General features: G+C 53.8%; 1 protein-coding gene across 1 annotated transcript in view; it reads left to right on the forward strand.

The window, feature by feature from the left end:
- The first annotated feature begins 3470 nt into the window (after nt 1–3470).
- The window catches only part of LOC138566225 (nucleolar and coiled-body phosphoprotein 1-like), a 39005-nt gene continuing 31034 nt past the window's right edge, over nt 3471–11441 (forward strand). The window contains exon 1 of the mRNA XM_069643290.1: nt 3471–3751. The gene's annotated coding sequence lies outside the window, so the exon portion shown is untranslated. The remainder of the gene's footprint in view (nt 3752–11441) is intronic.

Here is an 11441-nt window from a genome sequence, read left to right on the forward strand (position 1 = left end):
GCAGCATTGGGGATGCTGGCATTTCGGACTGCGACTTGAGCAAGGCAGCAGAACTTCGTAGTCTCTGCAGATCAGATGATTCTCCAAGTAGAGAATGGGTGGTAAATCTCTCTCTGCCACTGGTGCCTCCCTCTGGAATGGCCTTCCTGCCCCTCCCAGACTTGGGCCGGATCTTCTCGTGTTCCGGAAGCTTCTCAAGACTCTCCTTTTCTCTTCCTCCTTCCCTCTCCCCCGCTAATGTCCCCCCCTCTTCCTCTTGACTGGCTGCCTGGATCCTTCAGATTCTTACATGGCACCAGGCCCTCTACCAGCCTACCCATGCACTTGGTCTCTTCTGACCCCCGCAACCTGCACTTGCCCTTCTGGGCTCCCACCCGCTGCACTTTCCTGGCTGGGCTTGCAAACCCGTAGCCCTAGCACGTGGACCTTCTGCCCATGCACTCCCTGGCCTCAGCTGGCACTCCTTTACCCTCCGGCACTCCCCTCCCTAGCACTTCTGTTTTCTGCACTTGCACGATCCGAATGTCACAAGGCCTAGTAGGACAGTTTTTGTTTTGTCATTCCCCCCTCCCCCTTGTATTGTTGCGTCTTGAAACACATTGTGCATGGGTGCATTATAAAAAACCCAATAAATAAATCAAATAAATGTGAGCCGAGGCAATGATGCGCTTTTGCTGGCAGTGTGGCGCGATCAAGGTCAAACTGTGGACGGCAGTTCACAGACCAATGGACCCTAAGGGGCAGTGTTGTCGGGTCCTGCTGGATAGTTCTGCGGCAAGGTTCACTCGAATCACGGTTCTACTGTTCTGGCTTCAAGGTGCTGCGAGTCCCACTCCAGGGTTTCAGGAGACCTGCAGCACTGGAAGGTCCTAGGCACAGGGAGGCATGCTTTTGATCCAGCAGCATTGTTCACCCCCAGTGGTCACTGATTATGGTTAGGGAGTAGATATTGTTTCTGCCATTGGAACCTCTGCCTTCACCCCACAACCTGAGGACTTTAGAAAAGACGGACCTCTCAGCTGGGTCCAATAAAATCTTCAGGATGGTTCCAGATGAGTCCAGAGGATTCAAAGAAGTAGTGGGAGACCCCTTCTTTTATAGGCAAACGTCCCCAGGTGATTGGACTAAAGCTAGCCTGCTTTAGGGCTCAATTCCCTGCCCTTGAAATGAGTGGACTGTACCCTTCTGATGTCACACCCAAAATGCTTTGTTCCAGAGGAAGTGGAGGGGACAGGAAAGAGAGGCAGGGAGAATCAAGACGACAGGTCCTTCCAAAAACGATACAGACCCCTCTCTGGCTATACTAGCTGTGTCTCCTTTTCTCAATAGGAGCAAAGTGCATTTAGAAATGCAGCACCCTGCTGTGAGGCCTGGCTCTCTGTGAATGGGTGTGCCTTGATGTTTTGGCTCCCTGGCCAGTCCTGTGGAGTGGCTGTTACCTACCCTTACAAAGGAACAAAGAGAAGCAATTCCCCAAGGCTAGTCCTATCAGTGGACAGGGATTGGCCTCATCTGGGAGGAATACACAATCCTTCCACAGCTGAACTGAGCCCATGTGTTGGCACATGCGCAAAATCATTTTAATGTGGATGGGATAACTCTGAAAGATATAGGCCACCATACCGTAAATCGGGGATGGCTAATATTTAGTTATATGTGCCACCAGTTCAGGGTGATGTAGATTTTGGACCAGTGGGGCATACTTTAAATTCAGTCCCTGCGCTGCAGAGACTTGGGTGTCACTGCAACCGTGAAGAGGGCCTCCAAACCTGCTGTGTATCATAGGCATGGGGGCAGAAGCCAGTTGAAAGAAATACAATGTTAAGTCTGATGAGTGAGAACAGCTTGAGCTCTAGCACTGAGGGCCACTTTCATTTCCAAGTTTCCCACTTTCATGCGATGACCATTGAGAAAACAAGCATCCCTTTACCTTCCCTCACAAGTGCTGACAGCCTGGGCCACCTCTTTTATGTGTACGAAGGTAGTAGACTGTGCCCACGCATGCACCAATGCCAAGTGGGAAATTCTGTGTAAGAAGTGTGAACCTCTTATGGGAAGATAGCTCAGTGGGTTAATATGTTGCCTAACAAAACCTGGGTGTCATCTGCAAGTGACAGTCCCTAGGAAACAAATTACGCCTTGCATCCAGTTGAAGTTTAATGCCTGGGTATGTTTTAGGAACACAAGGGGCTGTGTTCTGCCATTTACTCTGTTGGAGTCTTTCTGGAAAGGACGGTGGTGGTGGTGGGCTTTACCAAGTCCTTACTATGAGATGGGGTGTTCCTGTAATCTTCCTCTCATTACCATTATTATACCAAACCAATTTGATTGCTATTAAGTGGTAATGTTTATGTTGTGCTAATCGATTCATTTTAGATCTATTCTATGAGATAGTTTGTCATTATGTTTGTACTTAGCGTGTTTAACATATCTATCTAAACACTGTATTAATCATTTAAATATTTTTCTATGGACCTTATGTACAATTAAGTATAGGACATTTCTGTAAAAGATTGTACAGTCATATTGTTTATACTTTTTTCTGGAGATTGTATGTTTTGTGTATCGTTTACTTAGTTAATGAAAGAGAAAACGTTAGAAGGCAAAAAAAGGTCTTGGCAGGGTGGGGGTGGGCACCCATGACAGTTAAGTGGTTAAACCAGTACACAAATTAATTTTAAAAACACTTTTTCAAAAAAAATTGTGTTGGGTGGCAAGGGCTGGTTATGGAAAGGAAATTCAGAACAATAACCTGACCCAAGAGATATTTTATTTGTATTTATTAAGTTTATATAGCGCTTTACAATATAACAACAAGAATACATAGCATTTTTTTGATCTGGGATAAGCAGTTAAAGTCGGTTTTCCAGTAACTGTCCGTTTAAAACTACCAGGCCTTACACAGGGAAGTGTGGAGGGTTTTCCAAAGTGTTGCACATACGTGAACATCATACGATCAGAACTGTACACATCAATCTAATGTTTATATCGATGAATCCACGCCGAACACCTTTGAAATGATTCATAGCTCTCAACTCACACGCTTTTGGCGGGTGTCACCCGCCTTCTAAACAGCTGACTCACCCGCCAAGCCTCCTGCACGGCCATTCATTTCAATGGGCCTCTCACCCGCCAAAAATAAAATCGGGTGTTTTCACCCGCCTTTGTGACACAAATGGTTGAGAGCTATGGAAATGTGCCTTTCTGGTTTTAACTGGATGCATGCACGGGCGTCTTGGAGAATAATTCTACATGTGGGGCCGCCCAGGCAGGTAGCAGCAGCACTGACACGGGGCCGCTATGTCCTCGAGTAATGCCGTCCCTGCCGTGCTGTCTGGTGCACCTATAGCTGCAGCACTCGGCCATAGCGGCCATGCTGTTTCATAGGCCTGCCTCCCTGTCCAGTTTCCCGGAGCCGGTGTAACGTCGAAATCTGCTCATCCGTCGAAAAATGCTTAGGGTGCTACTGCGCATGCGCTGTGTTGGTGAGCATGCGCAGTAACGACTTGCAGGAAAGCATTTTTCGACGGGCAATTTCGCCCAAGATAGCGCATTGATAGCCCATTTTCCGACGTTACACGGGCCTGTTAAGAGATCTCCCTCCCTCCCAGGGAGATGCAGAGTGAGAGGGAGGCAAATCCGAGGGGAAGCGAACTGGCAGATAGCCGGAGGAAGCTGGTTCACCGCCTATGTTTACACTCTGCAGAGGCGATGCCGTTTGATCCCCTCCCTTTTCCCCTTCAGCTGACAGGTAGGAAAAGGAGCACCTGAGGGTGGGGGAGTGGTTATGCAGAGCATTCGGGTGCTTTTAAACTCGAGTCCCGTTCTGGTTTGTTGTCCCCCCAGCCCCCTGCCAGTGTCGCCTTGTCCCCCTGCCAGTGTCTCCCTGTCCCCCCTTCCCCCTGCCAGTGTCTCCCTGTCCCCCCTTCCCCCTGCCAGTGTCTCCCTGTCCCCCCTTCCAGTGTCTCCCTGACCCCCTTAGTCCTGTTCTGGTTTGTTGTCCCCCCTGCCAGTGTCGCCTTGTCCCCCTGCCAGTGTCTCCCTGTCCCGCCTTGTCCCCCTGCCAGTGTCTCCCTGTCCCCCCTTCCCCCTGCCAGTGTCTCCCTGACCCCCTTCCCCCTGCCAGTGTCTCCCTGACCCCCTTCCCCCAGCCAGTGTCTCCCTGTCCCCCCTTCCCCCTGCCAGTGTCGCCCTGTCCCCCCTTCCCCCTGCCAGTGTCTCCCTGTCCCCCCTTCCCCCTGCCAGTGTCTCCCTGTGCCCCCTGCCAGTGTCTCCCTGTCCCCCCTGCCTCCCGCCAGTGTCTCCTTGTCTCAACGCCAGTGTCTCCTTGTCTCCCTGTGCCCCCTGCCAGTGTCCCCCCGCCAGTGTCTTCCTGTCCCCCCTGCCCCCTGCCAGTGTCGCCCTGTCCCCCCTTCCCCCTGCCAGTGTCTCCCTGTCCCCCCTTCACCCTGCCAGTGTCTCCCTGTGCCCCCTGCCAGTGTCTCCCTGTCCCCCCTGCCTCCCGCCAGTGTCTCCTTGTCTCAACGCCAGTGTCTCCTTGTCTCCCTGTGCCCCCTGCCAGTGTCCCCCCGCCAGTGTCTTCCTGTCCCCCCTGCCCCCTGCCAGTGTCTTCCTGTCCCAAAGCCAGTGTCTCCTTGTCCCCCCTGCCCCCCGCCAGTGTCTCCTTGTCCCCCCTGCCCCCGCCAGTGTCTCCTTGTCCCCCCTGCCCCCGCCAGTATCTCCTTGTCCCCCCGCCAGTGTCTCCTTGTCCCCCCTGCCCCCCGCCAGTGTCTCCTTGTCCCCCCTGCCAGTGTCGCCCTGTCCCCCCTTCCCCCTGCCAGTGTCGCCCTGTCCCCCCTTCCCCCTGCCAGTGTCTCCCTGACCCCCTTAGTCCCGTTCTGGTTTGTTGTCCCCCCAGCCCCCTGCCAGTGTCGCCTTGTCCCCCTGCCAGTGTCTCCCTGTCCCCCCTTCCCCCTGTCAGTGTCTCCCTGACCCCCTTCCCCCTGCCAGTGTCTCCCTGACCCCCTTCCCCCAGCCAGTGTCTCCCTGTCCCCCCTCCCCCCTTCGCCCTGTCCCCCCTTCCCCCTGCCAGTGTCGCCCTGTCCCCCCTTCCCCCTGCCAGTGTCGCCCTGTCCCCCCTTCCCCCTGCCAGTGTCTCCCTGTCCCCCCTGCCAGTGTCTCCCTGTGCCCCCTGCCAGTGTCTCCCTGTCCCCCCTGCCTCCCGCCAGTGTCTCCTTGTCTCAACGCCAGTGTCTCCTTGTCTCCCTGTGCCCCCTGCCAGTGTCCCCCCGCCAGTGTCTTCCTGTCCCCCTGCCCCCTGCCAGTGTCTTCCTGTCCCAAAGCCAGTGTCTCCTTGTCCCCCCTGCCCCCCGCCAGTGTCTCCTTGTCCCCCCTGCCCCCGCCAGTGTCTCCTTGTCCCCCCTGCCCCCGCCAGTATCTCCTTGTCCCCCGCCAGTGTCTCCTTGTCCCCCCTGCCCCCCGCCAGTGTCTCCTTGTCCCCCCTGCCAGTGTCTCCCTGTCCCCCCTTCCCCCTGCCAGTGTCTCCCTGTCCCCCCTTCCCCCTGCCAGTGTCTCCCTGTCCCCCCTTCCCCCTGCCAGTGTCTCCCTGACCCCCTTAGTCCCGTTCTGGTTTGTTGTCCCCCCAGCCCCCTGCCAGTGTCGCCTTGTCCCCCTGCCAGTGTCTCCCTGTACCCCCTTCCCCCTGCCATTGCCTCCCTGACCCCCTTCCCCCTGCCAGTGTCTCCCTGTCCCCCTTCCCCCTGCCAGTGTCTCCCTGTGCCCCCTGCCAGTGTCTCCCTGTCCCCCCTTCCCCCTGCCAGTGTCTCCCTGTCCCCCCTTCCCCCTGCCAGTGTCTCCCTGTCCCCCCTTCCCCCTGCCAGTGTCTCCCTGTCCCCCCTTCCCCCTGCCAGTGTCTCCCTGTGCCCCCTGCCAGTGTCTCCCTGTGCCCCCTGCCAGTGTCTCCCTGTCCCCCTGCCTCCCGCCAGTGTCTCCTTGTCTCAACGCCAGTGTCTCCTTGTCTCCCTGTGCCCCCTGCCAGTGTCCCCCCGCCAGTGTCTTCCTGTCCCCCCTGCCCCCTGCCAGTGTCTTCCTGTCCCAAAGCCAGTGTCTCCTTGTCCCCCCTGCCCCCCGCCAGTGTCTCCTTGTCCCCCCTGCCCCCGCCAGTGTCTCCTTGTCCCCCCTGCCCCCGCCAGTATCTCCTTGTCCCCCCGCCAGTGTCTCCTTGTCCCCCCTGCCCCCCGCCAGTGTCTCCTTGTCCCCCCTGCCAGTGTCTCCCTGTCCCCCCTTCCCCCTGCCAGTGTCGCCCTGTCCCCCCTTCCCCCTGCCAGTGTCGCCCTGTCCCCCCTTCCCCCTGCCAGTGTCTCCCTGTCCCCCCTTCCCCCTGCCAGTGTCTCCCTGACCCCCTTTCTCCCTGCCAGTGTCTCCCTGACCCCCTTTCTCCCTGCCAGTGTCTCCCTGACCCCCTTCCCCCAGCCAGTGTCTCCCTGTCCCCCTTCCCCCTGCCAGTGTCTCCCTGTGCCCCCTGCCAGTGTCGCCCTGTCCCCCCTTCCCCCTGCCAGTGTCGCCCTGTCCCCCCTTCCCCCTACCAGTGTCGCCCTGTCCCCCCTTCCCCCTGCCAGTGTCTCCCTGTGCCCCCTGCCAGTGTCTCCCTGTGCCCCCTGCCAGTGTCTCCCTGTCCCCCCTGCCTCCCGCCAGTGTCTCCTTGTCTCAACGCCAGTGTCTCCTTGTCTCCCTGTGCCCCCTGCCAGTGTCCCCCCGCCAGTGTCTTCCTGTCCCCCCTGCCCCCTGCCAGTGTCTTCCTGTCCCAAAGCCAGTGTCTCCTTGTCCCCCCTGTCCCCCGCCAGTGTCTCCTTGTCCCCCCTGCCCCCGCCAGTATCTCCTTGTCCCCCCTGCCAGTGTCTCCCTGTCCCCCCTTCCCCCTGCCAGTGTCGCCCTGTTCTCCCTGACCCCCTTCCCCCAGCCAGTGTCTCCCTGTCCCCCCTTCCCCCTGCCAGTGTCTCCCTGTGCCCCCTGCCAGTGTCGCCCTGTCCCCCCTTCCCCCTGCCAGTGTCGCCCTGTCCCCCCTTCCCCCTGCCAGTGTCTCCCTGTGCCCCCTGCCAGTGTCTCCCTGTCCCCCCTGCCTCCCGCCATTGTCTCCTTGTCTCAACGCCAGTGTCTCCTTGTCTCCCTGTGCCCCCTGCCAGTGTCCCCCCGCCAGTGTCTTCCTGTCCCCCCTTCCCCCTGCCAGTGTCTTCCTGTCCCAAAGCCAGTGTCTCCTTGTTCCCCCTGCCCCCCGCCAGTGTCTCCTTGTCCCCCCTGCCCCCGCCAGTATCTCCTTGTCCCCCCGCCAGTGTCGCCTTGTCCCCCCTGCCCCCTGCCAGTGTCTTCCTTTCCCCTCTGCCCCCGCCAGTGTCTTCCTTTCTCCTCTGCCCCCCGCCAGTGTCTTCCTGTCCCCCCTGCCCCCGCCAGTGTCTTCCTGCCCCCCGCCAGTGTCGCCTTGACCTACTGCCCCCGTGTCTCCCTGTCCCCCCTGCCGCCGCGAGTGTCTCCTTGTCCCCCTGCCCCCCGCCAGTGTCTTCCTTGTTTCCCTTCTTGTCTTCTCCTCCCACTCCCTCCCCTGCACTAGTCACTTGTTTTGTTCCTCTCCTTACCGCTTTCCATTTCCCCCCCTTACATCCCCTCCTCCCCCCCTCCTCTTGTCACTCTTGCACTGCAACAATTGTCGTCGGGCATAGCAATGTTACTGCTAGTTTTGTCTCCTTTTTTCCCCCCCTCACCTCTCCCTTATTGTTCCATGCACTTGTACTATCTGTTATGATTTGATAGTTATTTTTCACATTCTGACCTGTTTCAAGGACCTGTTTGAATGTAATTGTATTCTCCCATGTTCCCACCCTCCTTGAAGCGCTTTGAAACACATTGTGTATAGGCGCTATACAAATAATCAATCAATCAATCAATATGCTGTCACGTTGAGGGTTCTACTTCCCAGGTGAGGGTAAGCAAGGTGATGTTTAACTTCCCTCTCCCCGTGCACATAATTATAGGCTCTCTACATGAGCAATGCTACATAACTGTTTCCTCAGAGGGGGGCTGGCAGACTCACATAAAATAATAAACTCGCCATCGCCGATGGCTTTTAGAAGTGAAACTATGTCATTTACACTTATACTAACATCATAGCCATTTAAGACCCCCAGTGACCTCAAAAGGGCACTACTTTGTGATACAAACTTTGTTAAAGGTACTTATATAGCGCACCGTCACCAACGGAATTGGTCCCCAGGTGCTCTGGCAGATCTTCAAATGAGAAGGTGGGATGCGTTAGTAAGGTGAAGAGGGGAGGGACTAGGATAGTGAGAGGAGTGGTGTACTGTTGGCAGCTTCAACTCGGTATACACCGGGTGCTGAGCTTTGGTGCGGGTATCAGTCAGTCTGCGTGTGCTGTAGGTGCGGCTTATGTGTTGTTGCAGTGTGGTGAAGTGTGTGCGGCTTGTGCGAGAGATGGTTGTGTGAGTTTTTTTAGAAAGATACGTATGCAGAGAATTTGAGCCTATATTGGTTAGTGGGTTATATGAAATTTAACATGCTAACGTTCACGGTTCTGTTTAAGAGTAGTACTTGCTAATCTACATATTCCGTCCAAGTGTGGCACTTGCTAATCTTCCCAATAGTTATCTCGATGTAGGGCAGGATGATGATCTCCATTCTAAGTGTGGCACATGGTAACATTCAAGTTCCATCTAGGTGTGGCACGTGCTAACATTCACTTTTTCTATCTCTATGTGATGCAGGCTGATGTTAAGAATTCCATATAAGTGTGGTATATGCTAACATTGGGAATTATGTTCGTAAGTAATGCAAAACAACATTTACAGTCCAGTCATGCGTAGATTTAGGTCGGAGGTCATACATTTCTCTAAATGTGCATGGTGTAAGCCTATGGCGGTGTACTTTAGCGAGAGGTATGGTAGAGTGGTGGGTGCTTTCTGGAGTAGAGTAATTGCTATACACCCTACCCAAGCCACAATTACAGTTTTAGTTGGTGTCTGTTGACTGCTTGCTTCGTTGGCTTCCCCTGCTGACACCTGCAGACATGTCTTGGAGCCGCCATTGTAGGAGCCGCCCTTGTCCTTGGGGCCCTTAGCCGAAGGGGCTGCACGGGTAGGGGGCTGCTCTGCGGTGTCCTTGATGAGGGCGTGGTGCAACAATCAGGGCGGGGGGGGGGCATTGAGGGAGGCGGGTAGAGGGATGTTCAGGAAGCGGATTGGGAAGGGGAGAGGGACCACGCGCCGAATGCGTTCACCGTGCTTTTAAGCACAGGTGCAAAAACGATTTTGGAGGCCACAAGAGGGCATGGTCAGGGGGCACCTACCTGATCAGCATCTCACGTCCAAAATTAGGAAAAAGATGTTCATGAAAAGACCCTGTATATCAATGGGAAGGCTGTAAATGGCTACCTTTCACCCTGCGATTGAACCCACATTATCCCTTTATCTCTCCAGTATAGGGGTGTCACGGTATTAGTTTTATGACGGTACGATAACCTTCTTGCCAAATGACGGTATATCATGGTTATCGCGGTATAGCAGGTGGAGTTAACTAATCTTAACAAATATTTTCTAAAAGGTCATAAATTGACAGATTTATCATCTCAAACAAAACCATACACCCAGGGCCAGAATTGGGCTTTTCAACATACTTTCCACTGAAATTACTTGCTTCCACCAAACACAAACACACGTGTGGAGAGGGGGAGGGGCCCTGCTACAACTGGCAAAGCAAACTAAATAGCTTTTCTTAAGTGGTCATTTAGACTTTTTGTTCCCCCCACTGGCTACTGGTGAAGATGAACATGTTGCCATCTTGATAACCTGCATGCCACAGATCAATGGATGCTGATGGTAGTATACGCTTGTGCGCATACACACACACACACACACACACACACACACACACCCACTCTCTCTTTACGTTACAGCCTTTAGTTTACTTGCGGGCCAAAAGGTTTTCAGAAATCACAGACATGTTACCCTTTGGTATGGCAGCAGGGAATACCGACAGATGTGACTTATTATATGTAAATTCAATGATAGAACCAGGGAAATCCCCCATTGCCATATGTTTAGAGAACATTATCCATTATAAATATATAAACCCCAAAGCCACCACCCCAAAGTAAACCCTTTTCCTTCTTGGCACTGTATCTATTCTTCCTATTGCTAACATTGATTTTGTGTCAGGCACGTGTGGTTTATGGAATGGCATTAAAAACTGCTCCAACTGAAACTACTTGGCAGACGGCAGATCCAACAGTGTAAGACCAAGTCTGCGCAGCACTTGCTTACTGCAGCCTTTACAAATCAGATTGAAAAGTACACTTAATGGTATGAACGGTATAACGGTATAAACAATGTGACGGTTATTATTGTTCAATTAGGTGGTTCACGGTATCTTTAACGGTATACCGTTATACTGTTACATCCCTACTCCAGTATGGCAAACAGTTTGGAGCAACACAGTGCAGCTAAGTGAAAAGGGGCATCAGCCCTCAGTAAACATTGGGCTGCTCTATGTTCACATTTAGAGATTCTGGAGAATGTTAGTGCAGCTACCGCACGAAGGGATGAAAGAAAGCACTGCTTCAACATGTGCACAGAATCGCCATCTGCAACACAATCTGTGGGGATTTCATACTTTCTATGCATATGTTGACTCAGGCTTTCCTTATGGAGTCAAGTGGGGCCTGGGGGAGCCTATTGCATTTGTCTACTGCTCGTGTTTGTTTTCCTTTCCTCCTGTTTCATGTCTGCATGTATTTTAGTTTCTTTCCCTGGTGTTGTTAGCTTGTGACAATGGTTTTTTTGTGCTAGACTGCAGGCACTAGTGAGTCATTGATCATTTCCACGGGACTGCTGCTGCTGAAGTGTTTTCACATTCCCCCCCCTACCCTCTCTCATGATTAAGTATAGGCTTATATAAAATGGGGACATTGTATTATATATACCAGCACACGAGAGAGAGAGTACATGTGTTCGGAGGGCTCCTGCAGGCTGCGAACCGCAGGGCCATTCCCCGCCTGCGAATACTACAGGCCCTGCATTCAGCAACAGATAAGAGCTTTTATCTAACAAGTCAGACTATTGGTTAATTCCGGAGTGTTTATTTGGATAGAACGCAAGCAGCGTTTGGGCAAGGCAGCGCTCTCGGGAGGAGCATTGTGTTCGGGGAGTAACTGAATAGAACGCAAGCAGTGTTTGGGCAATGTAACTCTTAAAGGCATTGGGAAGTGTATGGAGTACAGAGGTGCTCACAGCTGATAGCAACTTCCGATGCACAGTAGCATGAGTGGCGGAGAACCGGCACCACAAATCGACTGCATTTGCATGCTGTAGACCGCCAGTGGGCAGTTTTGGTAGCTTGTCAAGTGTTCTGTTATACTGTTCCGCAACACAAGCTCACACGTGCTTTTGATTTCTTTGTAG

Source organism: Ambystoma mexicanum, chromosome 1p, assembly GCF_040938575.1.
Source record: "Ambystoma mexicanum isolate Mex_15411 chromosome 1p, UKY_AmexF1_1, whole genome shotgun sequence".
Classification (NCBI taxonomy): Eukaryota; Metazoa; Chordata; class Amphibia; order Caudata; family Ambystomatidae; genus Ambystoma; species Ambystoma mexicanum.